Here is a 22,826-nt window from a genome sequence, read left to right on the forward strand (position 1 = left end):
GGCAATGCACGGCAAAGCAGGCAAGGAAACAGGAAGAGGAATCAGCAAGGCAGGGGTAGGCAAGGCATGGGACGCACAGGCAAGGCCATAGAAGGCAGGCAACAGAAAAGGCATAGGAAGGGTAGGCAATGGCAAGGGGACGGCAAGGCAGGGGCAGGCACGTTAATAGAAACTCTCTCCCCCTACAACTCAAAGATATACTCAATGTAAAGTATTACATTTATATAAGGTCAATATACAGTGAATCATCTTAGCAGAATTATGTGCCAGTATAATACAACCTGGTTGTTGTAGGTGCAAGATAATTATGTTTTTCCTAGCCCTGTCCAGGATTTGAACCTGGATCTCTCATTTGCATGAGTGTCATAGCCATTAGACCAACAGGGCATGAATATACATTTATAAAAAAACTTTACATGTGCATCTTATATATGCTCACATAGTCTTTTTAGAGAAAAAACAGAGAAAAACACAATGAACTAAGAAATATAAAAGGAATACAGATATAGTTGATAGTTTTGTTCTCAACTTTTTTCAACTGGCTCTAATTTTGTTATTATTCAGCCAGAGGTCGACTTGCGAAGGTTCTAACTCAACCTGCGAGACAAGGGTATCCAAGTTTTTATGGGATGAAATAATTACTGTATTATCTGCATATGGGTGGTGGTGGTTTGAATTGATGACAGATTTTAAGTCATCAATATACAAAAGAAAAAGCAGGGGCCCAACACAGATCCCTGCGGCAAAGGTAAAAAGTCAGGGTAAAAATCAGAATATATATATATATACATCATAGTATACGGAATATAATATCCTTAATACTGCAATATATAGCTATATGTGCAACATAATTAATGTTTTTCCTAGCTCTGTCCAGGATTCGAACTTGGATCTCTCATTTATAAAAGTGTCATAGCCATTAGACCAACAGGGCATGAATGCATATATACTTTTATAGTTGCACATTATAGCCACACATGTACAGAAAGTCTGATATATAAGAACATCAAAATTTAGTTTTCTTTATACAAGTGTCTCAGAACTGCAATATTAACCACAACAGCAAAAAACAAATCAAAATATAAAAATATATAACCAAAATGAGTCAAAACTTTGTACTCTCTGCACACCATATGTTACTTATGTTAACTTTTGAAGTTGTAGCTTCACGTCTGTCGTGGACGACCGACGTCAGTCACTTATTCCTCTTCTTCTACTTCATCTCTAGAGAGAGGAGGATGCGGGTTAGATCGAACTACAGTGACTGTACTGTTTTCTGAGGCTTTATATATGGAGAATTTTTACTCACAAATTTTTATATGTCATGGGGCTTCTTTATTAGCAAAAACACAGTCTATTCTGGACACAATATTCTATATGGGTCAGTGACACATTTCATTTAGAACAAAACAAATCAGAAGATGCTACAAAACGTTACGAAGGATTTTTCTAATGCGAATTGGGTGGCAAATTTGCAGGCGAAAAGTATCTGAGCATTTAAATTTTTATTTGTGTTATTTTGCTTCGAAAAGTTTGCTTAACTGAAAAGTAGAAACAAGGTTCTTTTTTCATGTAAATATACATCCTAACAAAGTTTTATCCTAACATAGAAAAAATAACAAAAGAAGTCTTAATTCAAAAAAAAAAGATGTATATATATACTCAATAAAATGCATAACTATAAATTCAAATAAAAGCTCAATGTTGTTCAATGTTTATATATATTTGAAGATTTTCTATGTTTCTATGTTATTTTTTCTGTTATTATATAGATGTTTGAAGATTTTCAGGACATGTTAATGATTGCACAAGAACCACTTCATTGAAATTAAAAAAAATTGTTACTAGAAAATATGGATGTTGGTGTTAATCCTGATATATATATATATATAGAAATAATTTCAGTTTCTATAACATGACTCGCACTAGTGTGTAAAATTAATTTGAAGACACATGATCCTGTTGCTGTATTAGCGAAAGAGTAGTCTGTTTGGAACACCAAATAGTCTATGGGTCTACATTTTGTTTAGAATCCGACGACTACAAATTTACATGTTAAACAAAAATTGCATCCAGCACCGTGATGCCCCAGCGGTAGCTAAATATTTACTCCTCTGGGTGTTTGGTGATGCCTCTTAATTTCTAGCTAGCTCCACAATCATATGACTCTCCTCCCCCTGCCCTCTCCCCAACACTTCTCTGTCATCCAATCTTGAAAAAAATTACCTTTGGTGTCGGTAACATGTGACCATGTCAATGTCTATATAAACATTGACAGGAAGTATTATATGTGGAAAAATTAGCGATGTTCTTTTGTTGATTTTGCTAAGTTTTTTTAGTCATTCTTTATATACATTTAAAAAATTTGTCAAGAGCCAACACATTTTGTGGAGCTGGATAAAACTACAAAGTAGTTATGTGATGGACATCACTCACTGTGTGCAGTAGCAGCTAGCTAGCTCAAAAATCCGTCCTAAAGTCTTAGGACGGATTTTTGAGAATTCTCTTATGATCTTCTAATCATCTAGCATAAGAGAAAACTTAATAAGCATTTTTATGCTAGTTAAATTGGTAGTTTTATGCTAGCTTAGCTGCTACTGTTGTGCTAGATAGCTTTAGGTGTATGTAAGGGGTTTTCACAACCTTTAAAAAACAGTGATCATAACCTCCACTTCTTTCTTGAAATATCTCATATTTCGCTTCTAGCTGGCTGACTACGTTTAGCACCATCTTTAAAACACAACAAAAACTCCATCGCCGTGCCAAAAACACGTTGTCTCGCTCAATCAGATATTTACGAAAATTTACCAACAAATGACCAGATAAAATTACTGTGCAACACTGATAAAATGGCAGAATTTTTTATAAATTTGATGTATAGGGACGAAATCGTATAGAAATCCTATATACTCTCCACCGTACTTCCTTTTTCTTTTATATTTGGCTTATTTAATGAGGAAATGGGCTCCGCTACGCTCCGGGCGCTGACGCGCCCTCCGCTTCTCTCCGCAAAAAGATTTGTTTTTGTTTATCCACGCTGTTGCCAAACTTGTTAAAGGTACTGTCCGATTAAAAATCAACTAAAATTTTGACAAAAAATTCTTATTTGGAACTAATTTCTATAAAATAATTAAATAATTATTTGTTTTCTTTCCTAACACCAACTGAACAATATCTCATTCTTGTTTACAAAAAAGCATGCGGTCTCTCGCTTCGATTGTTTATATGGATGGCGGATGATAGGCACTAAAGCGAGGCTGAAATAATATGTCGCGTGTGACGTATTTACCTGGAGCGCGCTGAACTGACCAAAATAGATAAAACGTGGGCCAAGGCTGATATTTTATTATATGTTTAAAAATTTTGGTAATTTTACCCCCTGAATTGTGAAAGACCGCTTTTTATGAATTATTCATATGGAATTAAAAAATCGAAGGCGAGAGATGTGTCTAGACCTTAAGGTAAACACACACTGTGCTAATTCTGTACGGACCTAAGTAAGAAGCTTTCGCTAATAAAACTTGAAGTTCAATATGACTTTAGCCTTAGGGTTGCATAGTTGTTTCAGCTACCAATCAATAATTAAAAATTAGTTTCCTCTTCGCTAGATGTCCCGCCACAGAGAGATTAGACTCAGATCGCACATTCAGTAAGGTTGAGAGGCAGAATAATGTCGTGGTGCACTGTTGTGAGTTGCACTAACAACAGTCGAAAAAAACAGGATAAAATTTTTTTTTCGCTGCTCAAGGATCCAAAAAAAAATCTTCCGTATAAGGAAAAACCAAAAGTCAGAGAAATATCTGAACGGAGGAAAGAAAAGGATGTTAAGGAGGTGAATGGGGGCTGGTAACTAGGTGGTCGTTCGAAACTCTCTGTCATGGAGTGCCACCAAAGATGTTCACAGCGTACTCTTCAATAAAACCACCGCTCGGAATTCTTCGTGTTCCGTAATACATTTTTTATCTGAAAAATATTACAATATTACTCAATCACACTCGCATCTAAGAATTACTCATGAAGGAGTAGAAACTTTTATACCATGTAATTGAAAATATTTAATAGAGTCCAGTCTTTTTCAGGAGAGGCGTGCGATCGCACGCGCACGCCTTGGCACACGCCTAAATCGTTTCAGGCGTGTGATTAATCGCACGCCTGAAAAATAAATATTGAGTTTTCAAAATCAACCTATAAAATCCATAGATCTCAGAAATTATTGAATAGTCCTGGTCCTTTTAATCCACGAGCAAGCCTATTCATAGCCAACCTGACCATCCTAGCTAATTCACCGACTCCTGACTTAGTTAAAAGAACTACGTAGACATAAATCTCTTTAGCCTGGCCCCTTCGTCGTTGGTAACCAGGTCTTACACAAGAAATCCAGCCATGCGGTTCTTAACTAATGCGGAGGTGAACGCCGACGGAGCACGGATGAAGCAAGTCTGCAAAACTGCACTTACAGGCGGAATAGACATTTTATCATGGATTTAATTGTAGATAATTTCTTCATTTGACAAAATAATTGGAAACCATAGCAGGTCCGAATTTAATGGATTTTTTCTTTATGCCTGTAAAACCGAAACCCACGGGCGGTATAATTTTTTTTCTGCAAAAATTTTGTTAAAGTGTAGCTGAACTTTTTGAATGAATTTTGAAGTTTTATTTAAGCCACGTGGATAAAGATTTTTTTTAATTTGAAAACAAAGCATATTTTTGCCTATTTGCTTGTGAAAAATAAACAATAAATATAAAAATGACAGTATAGTCATGCATACTATTTCGGACATGTAGAAAAGGAAGTTAAGATTGAGAGAGTCGCTATACCAGTAGACGCTCGATCATCGTGTTTGGGGTTCACGATTTAAAACGTCCCCCACTTTTCTACCGCAAAATGAATGCGCAACAAAAATAACCTCGGAGCCCGTATCGCAGGCGTAACATTCTTTGCACGTGCGTTTTACATCGCACGCGTTACTTGATTTACACGTGCTGCGAATCATCGCACACCTACTCAAATATTCCTGAAAAAGACTGAGAGTCTGTCTCGTGACAGCAAAAACATTCTACACTTCAGAGGGCATCCTCTCACATTTAGGAGTAGGAGCAACAAGGTTTCCAATGTTATGTTCGTCTACGTCTTGAAAAGTCGGAACTAGCTCATCATTCGCTGTTCTTTCCGGCTCGAATTGAAATCCTAGAACCTGCGAATTATTTTCATTCATTGCTATCTTCATAAAGAACTTTTTTAAACAAAGGAAAAAAATTATAAATAAACATTTAGTCGTTCGATGCGCAAGTCGCCTAATAAGAAGCCAGGTAACTACGTCACAAGCAAAAATGTGCTGAATAATGAATTGACCCAGTCCTTTTGCCGCGTTTGAAAGTTTGTGAAGATGGTAGGCTAGTGCAGCAAGATCAAAACAAACAAACGATGGTGCTAAGTATTGGATAAATCTTTGTTGTTTAAGAGTGCAATCTTCGTTATTTTTGATACTTAATAAAACAAAAGAAAATATATTGTTTTTTAATCGGACAGTACCTTTAACAGTAAGTAAGTAGAAGGATTACTTATATCTTACATGAAATTAAACTCAGAACGGTTTATGGCGTTGATCCAAAGGCCGCAATTTATAAATGTATTACAATTTAAAGTCAATCAAGAACAGAAGATTCCGTGTATGGCCATGACTATTTTCTTACATTTTGTTGGTCTCCCCTTCCCGAGGGTCTGGCTTGTCGTAATAGCTTTACTTATGTAGCTAGGGAGCTAAATACTTATTTTTAAATTCTTGCATTTTATTAGGTAATAGTCGTAAAACTACTCTTACTTGTACTACAGCTATCAAGCTAGAACTGCACAAAATAGTGCTTTCATTAGAGTCCCTTTTTTTCAAAAGTCGCAAGCAACAAAATCTTTTATCCTGCCCTATGTAATTTTATCAACGAGGGTGCTGATATGCCACATACACCGTAAAAAGTACAGGTGTTTTGGGTGAGTAAAATAACTTCTTAAGGAACCTTTGTGGGGCTACTATCAGGTGTATATATAAAAAGATATTTGTTGAATCATGAAAAAATATTGTTGTTCATTGCACGGAACAGTCAAGTTGAACTGATAAATTAACCAACAACATAACATAATTAGCTGTTGTAGTACAACTAGACGCTACCCACAGTATGTTTCTTTGTTTTCTTCACTTTTTTATGTTTTTTCTTGAAATTATAATATGATGTTGTTGATTTATCAAATCTGACAAATTTATTAATTGAGCGTCTACCCTTTTTTGTATCAACTTGTTGAATTCAATTCGAAAACAATGACCAATCAATTTCCTTAATAATAAACAATCAATTTTGTATATATAATTCAATAAATCGATTTTCGACAAAATAAGTCCTTTATTGTCCACAGGTTTGAAAATCTTGTATCGCCTGCTTAATATTTTACTTGTTTAACAATCATATCAAAACCAGCTTGACTAAATTTATATAAATATTTATATAGTATACCTTTTGTGCATCACATGGCATTGATTTGTATCTTTTTATTAAATTCTAACTTTAAATCAGAGAAGTAGACAATAATTAAACAACCTAGTATTAATTCAGTTCCTGGTAAAATTGTATTCTTCTTTCTTAATTTTAAATATACTTTCTTTTTCAGATCACCTGTTATCAAACCATGCACCATAAGCATTTTTGAAAAATCTTTAACGAGAGAAATTTTTAAGGATTTTATTAGTAACTTAACTGAGTAATAATTCATTGAAAGTTATTATATATATTCGAATCATGAAGTTCATACATAGCAATCCAGCATCCTGGAATTTTCAGAATTTTTCAGATCAAGATCAGTTATAAAAAAATCCAGTTAAAGTTTTAACTATTGTTTTAGAATATATACTATATGTAAAAAAAAATATTTTTTATATATTAAGTTGTATTTTACGTTAATTACAATAATAATTGAGAATTAGGATACTTATGATGTGTTTATATACCCCATTGTTCTCCGTTTTTAAAGTCTACTTCAAATTTCAGAATCTTTCAGACTAATGATGGAAATCTTCAAGTCGCAGGTCTTTTTATTTAAAAATTTTCCCCCGGGCAATAAGCTTATTCACAAGCCTCTATGCAATTCCGTACTGCATTTCTGTTATCATATTCGTTATCACGCAGAACTAAAATTTTTGGTGGAAAATGTTTCAGCAGAAAAACTTTCGGACACAATTTGTTATTTCAGCACAAGAATTTTCGGAGATTTGTTAAGTAAAAAATGTATGCGTAAGTCTTTTGAACGAATTTTAACCAAAATTCAAAAGCAATGATTACGTGTTTAATCAAGATCTAAGAAAGAGTCTTCAGGATCCAACGTTATAGAAGAGCCTTAGCGAAATGTGAAAATAACGAAAATAATAAGTTCTAATACCACCATTTTCCATTTTAATTTTTAATCTTGTTCTAAATGTAAATGTTTTAAATCATTATTAGCAATTCGGTGCGCATTAGTGGTAACTATGGCTAGTAATAGCTGTATTCCGTCCGTCTGTTTCTGCGCGGACCCCCGCTGAGTTAGAAAATGATGTTACGGAAACACGAATATCAAATGCGATATATTTTTATCCACTTTGTTGCCACGGGTAAATATAAAGGACGGGCGAACCCGTGGATTTTTCCACGGGCTTCTATATTATAATGCCCGTATACGTCTGTCCGTCCGTCCGTCTGTCTGTCACGCAAAATGGTAGCTTAGCTGGGACGGGCTAACCCGTGGATTTTTCCACGGGCTAACGACTAGTATTACCTAAAGCATATATGTACAATAAAATAAAGTAAGAAGTATAGTTTTTCATTTTCTTTGCTGACATTTCTTGCAAAACCATTCTTCTTTTGTATGAGATTTTAAACATTGGCGCAATCCCTTAAATAAAAAATGCTGATATTACTTTTTCATAATATAAATACAAAAACATGACATACGTAGGTGATCTAAAATTTACCAGTGAAACCATTGTTGACATATATCAAACATTGTCATATTGAATTCTTTATAGGTTTGCCTTTTCATAGTTAATTAGCAAATATTTCTTGGGTTTAAGGCAATAAATAACAAATTAAATTTTGATAAATTTTCTCCCTGATCTTTGTCAGAGCATCTTCAGATCACAAGTAAAAACGTCTTTCAACATGCATGTACAAAATGTTAAAAATTCTCTTGACAAAAATAAAATGTATAAAAATCGTTTATTAACAATAAAAGTCGTTAAAAATTATAGTATGTTTTCCCAAATTTCAGATAATCGTCTTATTTCATCTTTTTTGTTCAATAAATCCGATTTATGTTGTTTAATTAAAGAAACAAAACACGAAATGAACTTTGAGAAAATAGAAATTCTCTATAGGGAAAACAATTTTATTAAAAGAAAATTTAAAGAGGCATTAGCGATTAAACAACATAAATCGGATTTATTGAACAAAAAAGATGAAATAAGACGATTATCTGAAATTTGGGAAAACATACTATAATTTTTAACGACTTTTATTGTTAATAAACGATTTTTATACATTTTATTTTTGTCAAAAGAATTTTTAACATTTTGTACATGCATGTTGAAAGACGTTTTTACTTGTGATCTGAAGATGCTCTGACAAAGATCAGGGAGAAAATTTATCAAAATTTAATTTGTTATTTATTGCCTTAAACCCAAGAAATATTTGCTAATTATTGTCATATTGGAGTACTTGTTTGTTGTACATATGTTGCAACTCCACATCTCTTTCAATATCTCCACTAAACAAAACTATGCTGATCGTTAAGAACTAATGAATAGTATTGATGAAATAATGACACAAAACTTACGTACTTGCATTCGTAATAATTTCCCAACAATTTTTATCGAAATAAGCTTGCAGATGATTGATTCCCATCCCCAACACAGAATTTTTTTATGTCCAGCTTGTACAGAAATTCTCCGTTCAAAAATCTGATTCAGAATTTCTTCTGACTAACAAGAAAGAAACAACAAAGAATGAAAATGATTTGGTGAACGTTAAAATTTTTTCACCCGCTGATGTTGTCGATGCCGCAAAATTATTGGAATTGCCAATGAATAGAATGGTCTTAGAGAAAAAATATTAACGGAGAGATCATTAGGAGTTTATTAAACGAGATCAGTAGTCTTAGCTTTTTAACAGAAAACAACAGCACACTTACTGCATCAATTCATGCAGAACTTACAGAAATTGTAGTAGTAGTAGGGAGTGATTATAACCAGGTTTTCGCTCCTTCTACACCTTTACCCCCCAAAACACCGCTTTCACCATTTCCACCACCACCTCATCCCACAAACAAGTAAAAACGAAATCATATGACGTCATCAACGCATACGTGAATTCATAATAATATAGAATATAAATGCCAATAACCAACACAAAATAATATTAATGATATAAACAACATATGACGTCATACACTAAATCATACAGAATATGAGTAAAAATTATCATGAAAAAATATATATATAATAAAGATGTCCATTAATGATTATCTCATAATGCCTGATCGAATAGTCCGTGCTAATTCATGGACACTAATGTTTGTACCCGATCATTTAAAGACACAGGAAATATGTACTGCCGTAGTTCGTGAACATCCCTGGACATTAATGTTAGTACCCGATCATTTCAAGACACAGGAAATGTGTGACCGAGCAGTTCGCGAATATCCTAATATCATCGAATATGTTCCGGATCGTTTCAGAGCCATGGTTAAAAAAATAAAGCATGACGATTGAGTATTGTGATAAATGTAGAATTATTCTCGATAAATATGACAGATGCGGGAAGTGTGGACGGAGGTTAATTATTTATGGCAAATTGCTGTGTCAGCAACACTATATCATGTGGCTCACCTACAACGGAGGAATGTCCTTGTAAAAAGCCCTAGTTGAACTCCAGTTTCCATAAATAAATGTTCAAATTCGGTAATGAGAATGTTAACTCAAGAGACTTTTATGCCAAAGCGACTCCACTAAATATTGAAGATGTAAATATTGAAAATATCGTGCTAAGCGACCCTATTCCAGCAAACAAGGGCAAAGATGAACGCTTCGTCATTGGTTATGAAAATAGTGACAACAAGCTATCAACTCTATTGATCAAAACACCCAAAAAGCTCTATTCCAATGGTGCCTCGCGTTATAATGAGGGCTGCTCTCTTACCATGTCATTCGATATATATAACCATCCCGAGTGGCTAGAGAAGTATGAGAGTATCCTGACCAAGGTAGAGTCCTTGGAGGGTCATTGCTTCACCACCCCACCCGTGAAAAAAGGTAAATACTTCACTACTAAAGTGAAGGAGTGGGAGGGTAAAGTCAGAACCGATTTTCATTCCAAAAAAGTACCACTAAAACAAAGCTGCGAGTGCAGCGCCATAATCAAGCTATCTGGCATCTACAGGCAGGGTTCAAATTACTACATGCAAACCTACTTGAAGGAGAGCAAGTATAAGGTTGTCGAGTTTTATGGCACCAGACATATTATCGATTCAGGTGATGACGATGAAGAACCATTCATTGTGGTATAGTAAAAACTCGATAGATTTTGTATACAATGTTGTATACAAAATAAACATGAACGAGCTTAAAAAAGAGGCAAAGAAACTAGGAAAACGTGGATATTCAACTATGAAAAAGGGTGAAATTATAGCCGCAATTCATAAGCTAAAATATAAAGATTTGCAACACAAACACTTGGGCCTTATTGCAAGCCATGCTCGGATATCGCGGCTATAAAAATACTCGATGAGTACATAAGAGGCCTCAAAGCGAGACAGAAACGAAATATCATCTATGACGGTGATTTATGATCGATAAAGATACCGGTGAAGTGCTTGGTGTAATTTAATGTTTTATACAAAACATTAAAATCATGAATACGCTGGCGGTTTGTCTAAGTAGCGCTTACATACTGCGCAGACTGTAAGTTTTTTAACAATTCTACTCTCGCCTCATCGCGACCTTTGGCTATTAATTGTTGCCTTTCTTGGTTATTAATCGCTTCCACGATCTTTTTTGTACGTTGTCGAATCTGCTCCTTTAACAGCATATATTTTTGCTTCTCTTGGTTTATTAGTGAAAATTCATAGTCGGATATAATTCCATTCTCAATCGCCCTTGATATCAAATCGACAATACTATTCAGCTTAGTCTCTGCAAGGAGTCTTATTGAGTCATGCTTCTAACGTTTATAGTTCAATTTCTTCCCACCTTGTTTTAAGGCAATCTGTCCTAACCCAACGGCAATGCTGATCCCTCCCATCGCGACGGCTAGAGGAACTCCGATGCCGCTGAGCATACTAGCGATACCTACGCCTGATGTGGTCCATATAATGGATCCAGGTACCATGCATCCCAAATCTCTTACTGAGTTTTTCTCGCTGCTTTACTTCATTTCTTAGATATATTTTGATCTCTTCGATTTTCTTCAATCGATAGACTTGACTTTCATCAGGCTCATGATCCGGTGCACTCGCCGGTAAACTAGGATATAGTTTCATTTCTGTCATATTTATTCTATCAGTAGATGCATGGTAATTCCAACAAATGATACGTTGCTATCATGGTGATACTCGTCTGTCAGCATGAACTCGAAACGATCCGTGGAGCCCTTCAAAGGGAGGTAAACAGGCTTATCAAACGTCCAAGTAAGCATAGTTCCCCATCCTACCTCCTTGATGGGAAGCCTAGCCAATATCTTCGACTTTTTACCGTCCATCAGGCAGTCATTCTCATCTAGCTGAGGACAACGAGCCTCAGTCGTTGATAAACATCAGTTTTGTAGAAAAAATCGTAATCACCTTTCATGTAATATTTTTTACTGGGATTGTAGGATAGACCTAATAGTTCTTGTAGTTGTCGATGAATCACCACTGTGTACCCTTCATTGACACGGAGCCTGCATAGTCCATTTTTTAGAACAAAAAGTTGTATCTTGCCCTGTGGCTGGGTATTGACGATGGCCGCGATATCTTCAATCTTATACAGACCGTTCATGATTTCAATGCGAAGAATTGTCTGATCAGGCCCTACTTTGCGTATTGTAAAATCGTTGTTGCTGTAGAGATTCAGCCACGTAGGGCGTATACTGATGGATTTCAGGGCGATCCTCGTATCTTGTCCTAGGTAGTCCTCAAATATCGTAGGTTTCTCTATATCCGTAATGTACATTTGTCGCATCTTTCTTAAAGAAAGAATGAATATCTATTCGTATAATCCTACAGGAAGGTACAAGTCTAATAGAGGCGACTGGCCTCTCGGTATAACTAACTTGGAGCATCAAGACCTCTACGTGAGTACAACTCAACACATTTCCGTAGCCTTCCACAGTTCAGCAAATATCCTATCAAAGTTCCTGTTAAATGATCCCGTGAGTGTAAATTGGAAGGGGCAAGCCTTGAATTATTGGAACATCCAGGTTAATTTTGCTTGTCATTGCCCGACAACGGCGTTGGGGATCTCTGCCAAAACGCCATCTTCAAATTTCACGTATATTACCACATGCGTCGTATTTTAGCGAGAATGAAGGTACCCATGCCATACGAAAGAGGCTTTTCTCAGTACGATAATGCCTATTCTACCTCGGGCTATGCGCAGGTATGCCGTGAATATGGTGCTGATCCCAACGCTTTGTACAAGTTCAAAGCAGTCATGTCGTCACTCACCAACGGCCGTTGGTGGCCGCAGGTTGATGGGGATTGGGCAAAGTTTACCATACCATCCTCCCAGGGTCTGACATCAGAGGGCCTAACCAAGCTTAGCGAAAGTATTCGCGTTTACGTGATCTTGCTACTAGGATCTCAAGCGAGTGCAAAGACATCAATCCTAGGATCTAATGCCGATAACTTCACGGCTAGACAGATCATTCGCCGTGATGTCCAGCGTATACATGCTCCCCTCCAACATGGAACTACGCATTGGAAAGATTGTGGGGTATAACAACAACGTTTTAATCGCGCCCTCTAACATAGGTGTAGGTGTAGAGCTAGACCTGAATACCAAAGCTGCATCCTTCACCATACCTCACAGGCAACATATAAAGTCACCTGATACCAAGGAAGCTGCTGTTCACGAGGAAACTAAGGCTACCATTATCACGGTGGGATTAAGATTGCTCCTTACTTAATATGGTTGAAGAGATAGATGTAATAGTTGCCTGATAAGCCACTGGTTTACCAGAATAAGCTACGATCTCTTCCCATCCTTACTCCTCCTGTTACCCACGTATGCAACAACTATACCCACAGCTCCCGCAATCGCTAAATAGAGCTGCTTCGCTGCGAATTCGACAACACTCGCTGCAACCCTGAAGAAGAACGACACAACAGTGCCAATAATGCCAGGTAAAGCAGCACCTGCCTTCCCTGTTAGATATTTAAGGGATTTTCCCAGTCTCTCCAGTTGTTTCCGTTTGCCTGCCCTTTGAACCTTTGCCTGCAGCACTACCTCCTCCTGCTGCTGCTGCCCCACTACCACCTGTTAGTGCTAAGACCAAGGTCGACACGAGCAAGCTAATGGCACTCACGATGCTCGCTATAGTTATCCCTTGCTCTTTGAAGAGAATAGTCAGCTTCTCCCTTAGCGATGTGTCATCTCCAGCTATCCTTATCCCAAATTTTTTGTTGCTCCTCGGATACACCTGGTGTAGCTTTCTTTGTCTGTAACCTCTTCAGTTTATCGCTGAGAGTCTGAAGCTTGCGGTTAAACCCCCTTCTTTCACGTTCGTCTAAGGCTTCGGTAAAGGAAGTATCCTCCATAAGGCTCTTCGTTTCATCTAGAACCTTCTCTAGTAGCGGCAGCATCTCGATGTCACCAGGGTTGTTATCGACTGTATCAATATCATTCAGGAGTTTTTGAGCCATTGCTTTGCCTTTGTTTGGTGTAACATAGTTGGTAAAACCTAAGGCCTTCAGACACGTAGGTCCTAAGGCCGTCTCTATAGCTGTAATAGCTCTTAACTCACCGGTCGTAGTCGTAATCACTATCTCTTTATAGTCCCGTTCACCCATCGTAACCACCCTAAAAACAAGCTTTTTACTTTCATCGACCCTAAACTAATGATAATTTTTATCGGTTGACAGCCTTAATCCTAATTGCTCGCTAAGTTTAGCATAAAGATCGTCGACAGTTTTCTCTAAATTCTGTTCTCTAAGTCCAACATCTAATCGCCTACGCGCACATCCCTGCTGTTGTCCTGGCGCTATGCCGACATCAGGCTCTGGTCGAAGGATCTCACTCTCAGTGCTGAACTCCTCAGACTCATCTTGAATATCAGTTTCTTCTGTAAAGTCATCCTCAAATCCCGGATTAATTGGCATTTATTTCATCCACAATTGCCTACTAATAAATGCACGGAACTATTTTAAATCTGCATAAAAACGATGTATGGAATGAAAGGGAAAAACAGAGGGTGAAGATAAGCCATATACCAAGCACCATAGGCCTAAATGAAGATTTGTATGTTGATCTACCAAACATGGGTCAAAACGACGTGATTTTCCCTGGCAGTTTAAAGCTCTTGTTTGACCTGGAATTGACTGATACCAACACCAAGCGTACGATCGTATCAAATATAGCCAAATCATTAAATATTGTGGATGGTAGGTTCCACAATGTAGAATATTAAGACCAAATATTCAGTATCACGCGTTATTCTATGGTATTACCATAGAATAAACATGGCAAGTCTCGCGATTATGGCTGGCGGCGCGTTAATAAACGCATTGGCCTTTAGCAGATCAAACTATCCTTTCAGTAAGCTCTCAGGTCATGGTGAAGAGGAAAGGAGAAGACATGATAAAGCGGTTGAAAAATTACAATCTGCTCAAGCCCAATGGGTAAGGGATAGACAGGCAAAAATAGATTGGTACAATAGACGGCGTGAAGAACAGCGTGCTGCTGGGCAATCTATCAAAGAATTGGATGAAGGAATGCGAGAATATTTCATCGCGACGATCGAGAAGGCACCTAAATTGTCAGACTTCTATACACCTTCGAAGCAACAACAAGACGGTGAACTGACGTTCATCGTAGGGCCTTGGCTCTGCTGGGTTTTGCGGCATACAAATACATGTAATCGTTTTTAGATATCTAATAAATGTCAAAGCATATTGTTACTGAGAAGGAAGCGGAAAAACTAAGTCAAATCTACTATTCTCCAGAACATCTATGGACTGGACGGAAAGCTATTAAACTACTCTCAGAGCAGAGTGGTCTTTCCAAAAAGAAAGTCATACATTGGCTTAGTCGTCAGTTGCTCCGGTTAAGGCATATCAAAGGGCCTAAGCGCATTGATTACCCGCATTTCACAATCACAAAGCCGAATCAAATGCACCAGTTTGATATCTTGTACATGCCACATGGTAAATTGTATGTAAATACCTACAAATACATCCTCACAGGCATCGATGTAGCTTCGCGCTACAAAGTGGCTAGATCATTGAGAACCAAGAAAAGTCAGGAAGTAGCTGAGATGTTGAAGGACATTTACAAAGTGGGACCTCTCCGCTATCCGAAGACCTTCCAATGTGATAACGGTAGTGAGTTTAAATCAGACGTTACGACGAGATAAAACGCGCAACAACTAAATATAACCACAGTTTCACAGCTTTTGTCGAATCATATAATAAGGTATTAGCACAAAAACTTTTCAAGCCTCAGGACGCACAATAGCTGGCCACTGACAAAACTAGTACCACATGGGTGAAAAATCTATATAATATTGTGAAAACCATGAACAACACCAAGACGGCTATGATTGGCATGAAACCTTCGAAAGCGATAAAAGTCGAGGAAGTACCACTTGCGAAAAGCGAGGAATATCCCGAGGAAAAGCCTCTATTAGAAGATGGGCTGCATTTGTATCTGCTACAACCCGGGGAAAACATGGGGATCAAAAAAGACGCGCCACGAATGCCTATTGGAGCAAGAAAACGTACAGACTGGATCGTATCGTAACTGGTACCCGTCTCCTATACTATCTTGATGGAGGTCCCAATCGAAGTTGTGTGGCGGAAGAATTGCTACTGGTGCCCGAGGATGTTGAAATACCTCCGGAGCATGTGAAAGAATAGTAAATTTCTCGATTTTTTGTGTGTTATGAACACACAAAACCACGCGTCTCTAATCTTCTAATGCCGGATCACCAAGGTCACAGAGATCGTCGCGAGTAAGACCAATTAGCTTGAAGTAACATATGTATCGCTCCATATGTCCTTCTTCCTCGAATCTATTAAAAGCATGCATCCTATTGGCGTTATCTATAACGACGATTTCTTCAGACTCAGGATATTGAAGCCTGATCCACCTCCTTTTCTTAAAAATACAACGTCTTTGTACGCGGGCGCAGTAATATGGAAGATGATGGTACTTATCGTTTTTGGGTGTTGTATGTTTACGAAAAATCATGATTACATTATCCTTGCCCGCATCATTGGCATGTGTTACGTATCTCTGACGAAGTCCCGCAATTTCCAATGTTCGTAGATCGAGCTGTTTCTCTCTTTCCTGAAGATCATCCTCAAGGTTTGCGATAGTTACGTCCCTTTCCTGAAGATCATCGCTGAGTATTGCCAGGGCTTGACGATGTTTTTTGATTTCATTTTGTAATTTTTCCACACCTCTTTTAGTTAACCATTTCATGACCTCAATAGCCCTTGGTTTTCGAGATCTATGTACAATCTCTAATGCACCATCCAATGTCATGAAAGCATCGTCTCCGGTTACTTCCTTGGACAGTGCGTCTAACGCACCATCTGTTATCTCATGACGAGGCGTGGTTTTTACATCTCTGTACGTCGCCTTTATATCAACAATACCCAGAAATCTTCCCAGATCAGCACGTTTAAACATTGGTTGACCCTGATTGTTTAATAATATCTCAATTGTAGGCAATGTGTTTAAGGTAAGTGACATTATATTTTACATAATTGTTCCAACCAGGGTCGCAATGAGTATGACGTTTAAGAAAAAATACTTGGTATTCGTTTCCCTTTCTAATACATCCCTTAGATCCTCCTGAAGGGCCTCCAGACTCCGCTCTAGATAGGGTATTCTGTCCATCTCTTCGTGGCAGGCTTTCAACTGTTTTTTTATCAATTCATATGACATATTTATTCTAGAACAGCCAAAGTCTGAGGATGCTCGAGACGGATAAACAAACACGCGTGTTTTGATTCTTTAAGTTGAGCTTTAATGATGTCCCAATCGTCTACCAGGTTAGTTTCTTCGTCCACCAATTTTAAATCGGAGCGTTCACTAGGATAACACATAAACAGCTGCTTTTTCTGTCGGCGGAGATTCTTAGGGATTGCCGTGTAAGCTTGCGTAAGGATCCAGCAGCTGTGCCTTCGATGTCTACCAGAGATTGCGAGTTCAAGTAAGGGTTGCCTTCGTTTGTCGAGAGATTCATCAGCTATGATATCGTCGACGATAAATAATGTTTCTTCACCTGCCAGCAGCGACGACAGCTTCTCGATCCATTCAAATAACTGCTCACCTTGGTCAATTAGAAATACATAGTCATCTCTCCAAAGCGATACTCTATCGAGATAAGTCTTGTTCCAGCGGATGGTGGGGCAGATTATCACTATATTATGAAAATGACCCTTGTACTTATTTTCCAAAAGATCGAGCACGCGCTGCGTTTTCCCGCATCCTTTGGAGCCTGTAAATATTGTTGTGCACGGGTCTTTAACAATGTCTAGAGTCATTTATTCAACTTGTGTATACCCTCGGGTATACACAAACCTTGTATGTGCTTATTCAGAGATATGTCGATGACCTTTTACCATGTTTTCATCCGCCCACAAGGGTTGCATATTAGTGTAGTGGAGCTTCGCTAATTGTACTTCATCGCTGGGATATTCTCCATTCTCCCTATACTTTAGTGGCACCTTGTGGCCAAACTGCCACTTCCTACGGTTTCCCCAGTTCATCCCATCCCTGAATTGAGCCTGGATATGCTTCATGAATGTAACGATACTCGGTGGAGGTTATCTCTGTATCATGGTTTAAAGCATAGTGAATCCTATTTAGAATGAGGTGATATTGATACCCAGGGAAATCACATATGGGACAATTGTTCCCCCGTTTTTATGCAGACATTTGATTCTACCTCCTCGTCCACAGTCCTTACATGTTGATCTTATCCTACCATGTTCGACGCATATAGATCCACCTCCACAGCCCTTGCAGCGGGATAACCGCCTACCATGTTCGACGCATCTACTGCGTTCTTGTGCTTCCTTCTTTTTATCCAGGCATTTGATACAATATTTCGTCCGTTGCCCATTCCCCTTGATCCTGAAATTGCTTAAAGATAAAAAGTGATTACATCTCGAGCATTTGGCCTCTTCCATGTTGTTTTTGTGTATACCACCAGGTACACAAAAATTTTCGCTGGACTATTCTATTTTGGAGGCATCATCGAACGCTTGTACCAGCCTTGCTTTATCGCATAATCATCAAATAAGATCGCACCAGTCATATATCCAGCGAGTTTAACCCCGTCCTCAAAATCCATTTTCGCACCTGGTCTTGAAACCCCTAGCGCCTTTTTCGCACCTAGCGCTAGTAGGATAGTATATGACACTAGTCTTACGGACTCGCACAGGCTATCAATAACTTCTTTTCGATATTCTTTGCTGCTCATCCTTTATTATATTAGCGCATGCGAAAAATATCAATCTCGGGCTTTGAATGTTTTTGCTGAGCCACTGCAGGAAGCTGCTGGGTAACCGCGGGTCTCTTACGAGTAAAATATATGACACCTCCAATACATGCGATTATTGCAATAAGGCCTCCACCAATGTATATTCCACTTCCTGACTGTATAAAACTCACCTCAGAAGAGGTTCTGACTGTAGATTCTACAGCACTCTCTTGTTGCCTTAGTTCTTCCTTCCTCTTCTTCATCAGTGCCGCCAATTTGTGACCTTGTGCTACTCTACCAGGATGCTTCACTGGTATTGTTATTACCCTCTCTTGCGGTTGTTCAGTGCTCATTTCTTTATAAGTCGTGAGACTTATAAATCACTTCCCTAACCACGAGGGACCTGTGGCAACACACACAAATCTGATGAAAGACGGCAGCTGATTGTTCCAACCATGATCCACGCACTGGCATAGTGTAATCTCATATTCATCATCGTCACCATTAAACCGGATTGCTATTTTATTTTTTTGTCTGTATTATCAAATGAGATAACCACCGGATTAGAATTTTGCACCTTGGTGCGTGATATGATTTGACCCAGTTTGGGAATAACATGTTTCAATGTAAAATACACGCTGGCCATACATTCGCCATCGCTGGGGTCAATAGTAACGTCTCCAATATCCACATCCGAAATGCTCAATCCAATGCCTAGGATGTGGGAAGATGTGTCTATATACATTTGCCGTAGTCGGGTATAAACATTTCCTCTTATGTCGCCAAGAGCTGAAGGTGGAATCACAATCTCTTCGAAAAGCCTTGTTTCCAATTCTTCAAACATTCTTTTCTTTCTCTATTTCTTCCTTTTCATCATTGGACTGTGAAACTTTTGTGTGATTAATCGTATGCGCGGCAACGAGCAAAGGCGCTAAAAATTTGCCAAATGCTGTATAAACGAGGATTCCAAGATCGGTCATAGATTCCCGGATAATCAAATCATTTTCCAGATCATTACGGAGAGCCTCTACATCATCGATTTATATAAAATTGCTTATGGTTTTGCTATATAACCCAAGCGCGTGAGTTGACAATGCCTCTCATGGAGTTCCTTTTCAACTACCTCGGCGTATATTTCTCAATCACCTCGGATGATGCTTTGTCCAGGAATGTCTCAGTACATTTTTTTCCTAAGAGGTGTGGCTTGGTCTTTCGTATATCCTTCAAAGCCTGGCGTTTATCTATTTTTTGTTCAACAGCTTCTGCTGGTGTATCTACAACATCAAGTATCTCCGATAAATTGTGAGCCATGTTTATTAAGGATCTGTATCTGAAATAACTGATAATAATCAAGACATAAGGTAGTAGCACTGCGATCAGTAGTAATAACTCCATTTTTATTTACAGCTTTGTATAAAGGTGGTGCCTCACAACACCTTTAATGCTTATCAACGCGCATAGGTCGTAATATTTCTATCCCAGGCCGCGTGACATGTGGTATGTCCCGCGGTACTTCAGCAGCCTGTACTACTGTTTTTTTATTTCTGCACTGTCGGTTTTACTGAATGGTTCAACCCATGCCCAGCGCCTTGGGTGATCACAGTTACCCATACAAAAGGATCGCTCGCAATCTTCCTTCCAAGGCATTATTTTTGTTATAAAACTTCAATGGCCGATAACAAAATATTGGACAAAACCCTCTGGGTGTTTGTTGTTTTGTTGTTGTTTGAACCCAGAGGGTTTTTGATTCTACGAGTATACCACTCAGAGCCTTTGGTTTTCCATATCCGAGGTGTTTTTCATTGTGTGCAGCATTTGGTCTCCTCCATTTTTTTTTGTTGTTGTATATACTATCAGTATATACAATTTGGACAATAGTCGTCATTTATAAATCTAAAGGCTTTGTGTGTATACGATCCTCTAGCACTACCCTCTTATCGTAGAACGCTGATAGACCCAGCTTGTTTTGTTGATATGTGACCATACCCTGGTTATGTATGCGGAAGCCCACATTTTTAGCGGTATCTAGCACGCCTTTCAGTGCTTCCATATACCTTGACCATGTCACCTCATTTTGCCTTTTCGACATTTCTTTGCAGGAAAATTTCGTGCCGTCTTTGCCTTCGACGAAATAACACTTTGCGGTCAATGACCGATGAATTCATCTTTGAACAGCCCTCCGGTGCGGCTTGAATATTATTCGGTGACTAGCCAGTTTTTAACATCCTCATCGTACTGCTTGATTAATTCAGGACGAACAACATCACGTAATTTATCTCCAGACATTGCAAAATACGCGTATCCATATAAAGGTACTCGTAATTTTGTCGATCTACGTACTTATCCAGGAAGTCATAGTAAAATTCGAGCATCCGCAGCTTAGCCAATTGATATACATATATCCCGCATTGGGACGCTCTATTAATGGAAGCGCCTTGTTTACTCCGTCTTACTTCGTACGCGCTCCAATTTCTTCAAGATCCTCCAGGTATGGGCTCCTCATTGCCGCATCTACTACCTTTTCATCCTTTGTAAATGTTGTATTGTTATGTCTCGCCAGATCCTCGATCATTTCTCCATAGAACGAGTTACCCTTCAGCTTTGCAGTATCGCCAGCAGCGCTTATCAGGATCTTTATCTGATTTGCGACGCGCGTCCGCTATTTCCTCAGGAAACCAAGCGAATGGTTTACCACGTGAGTACTTGAGTATTTGATAACAAGCCGTAATTTTTAATCCATGATTCAGGTACCATTTAAGCAGGTCAGTACAAAGCAGGATCTTCTCAGCTTTTATTACTCCCAACAGCTTCCTGGTACCAGGGATACGTTTTCGCCCGGTCTTGTTTAAATAATCGTGCATATGCTGAGGAATTTGATTGTCAGCGATCTCTCTAACCACAAATAACGGGGACATTTCACTGAATTTTTCATACCTCAGGAAACCAAGCGAATGGTTTACCACGTGAGTACTTGAGTATTTGATAACAAGCCGTAATACAACTCAGTAGGCACCTCAATGTCAACTTGCGCAAACCCGAAGAGCGATCCATCAAGAATGTCTCGCACCAGATCATCTATTCTTTCAGCAGGGTCTGCCCTTTTTATCAACTTCTCCTTACCACAAGGAAAATCTTGTAGCAGAGTGCTTGGATAGAGCATGTTCGCATCATAGCCCAGTATAGTCTTGCACTTTTTTGGTTCGTTATAAATATGCGATAATACCCGTCACATTACTCTCATGGTACCTACAAAATACGATAGTTGGGCCACCTACCATGCTTGTTTGGAAGAGTTCATAGGCCTCGTTCTTTGTACAATATGTACAAGCGTTTTGAACCTGTTTACAATCCTTGCATCGGGCTTTGGTGCAACGACCCTCACATTTATGCTTACAGGGATCACCCGGGGCATAAAGCTTTATATCCGGGTTCAACCGCAGAGACTTGTTCAGAACGTAGCGCATCGACACACTCGGGATGCTAACAGCATCTTTCAAAATGTCAATTTCATTCTCGTAGTATGTATTGCAGGTTTTGTCGACGGCCTCGATAAATGGTATTACGTCGGCCATATTGTATTCGGCTAACCAATCCAGCATCGTGACGCATTCTTTTTTAAAAAACTCATTTCTGAACGTCTGGTAATCTTCGGGTGATAGGGTGTTTTTACTACTGAGAGTGCTATAAAACGCCTCATGATCGACTGGGCCTCGATGTTTCAACTTTTCGTAGCATTTGCAATCCAGCGATTTGCACCATCTTTCATAACTCAAGCCTTGTGCGAGAAAATTCTTAATATCGATAAATTTGAACCTCGAGGTGGTTAGAAACATGTAATCATTATCCTTTTTCGCTACTTTGATATTATCATCATCCGCAATTTGTTCGAGAAAATATTGCTTTATCATAATGATATCGTATTTACCGCTGTTAAAACCCATCACCGTCACTTGGTTTATCCATTCGTGCCAAGCATTTTGAGTTTGTTCCGGGAGCATTGTATCGAAATCATCCGGCTTGGGATATATACGTTCAACTTCTTGGACAATACGGAATTTTTGCACAAGCACCTTTGGGTCTTCATTCATGATGAATGTTGGATGTTCTTGTAAACTATC

General features: G+C 38.4%; 1 long non-coding RNA gene across 1 annotated transcript; it reads left to right on the forward strand.

The window, feature by feature from the left end:
* Positions 1-3,677: 3,677 nt before the first annotated feature.
* On the forward strand, positions 3,678-6,978 carry LOC130622268 (uncharacterized). The gene is made up of 2 exons (XR_008981033.1): positions 3,678-5,548; positions 6,662-6,978. It is a non-coding gene; the product is annotated as an uncharacterized LOC130622268 (long non-coding RNA).
* Positions 6,979-22,826: the final 15,848 nt, after the last annotated feature.

Source organism: Hydractinia symbiolongicarpus, chromosome 12, assembly GCF_029227915.1.
Source record: "Hydractinia symbiolongicarpus strain clone_291-10 chromosome 12, HSymV2.1, whole genome shotgun sequence".
In the NCBI taxonomy this organism is placed as follows: Eukaryota; Metazoa; Cnidaria; class Hydrozoa; order Anthoathecata; family Hydractiniidae; genus Hydractinia; species Hydractinia symbiolongicarpus.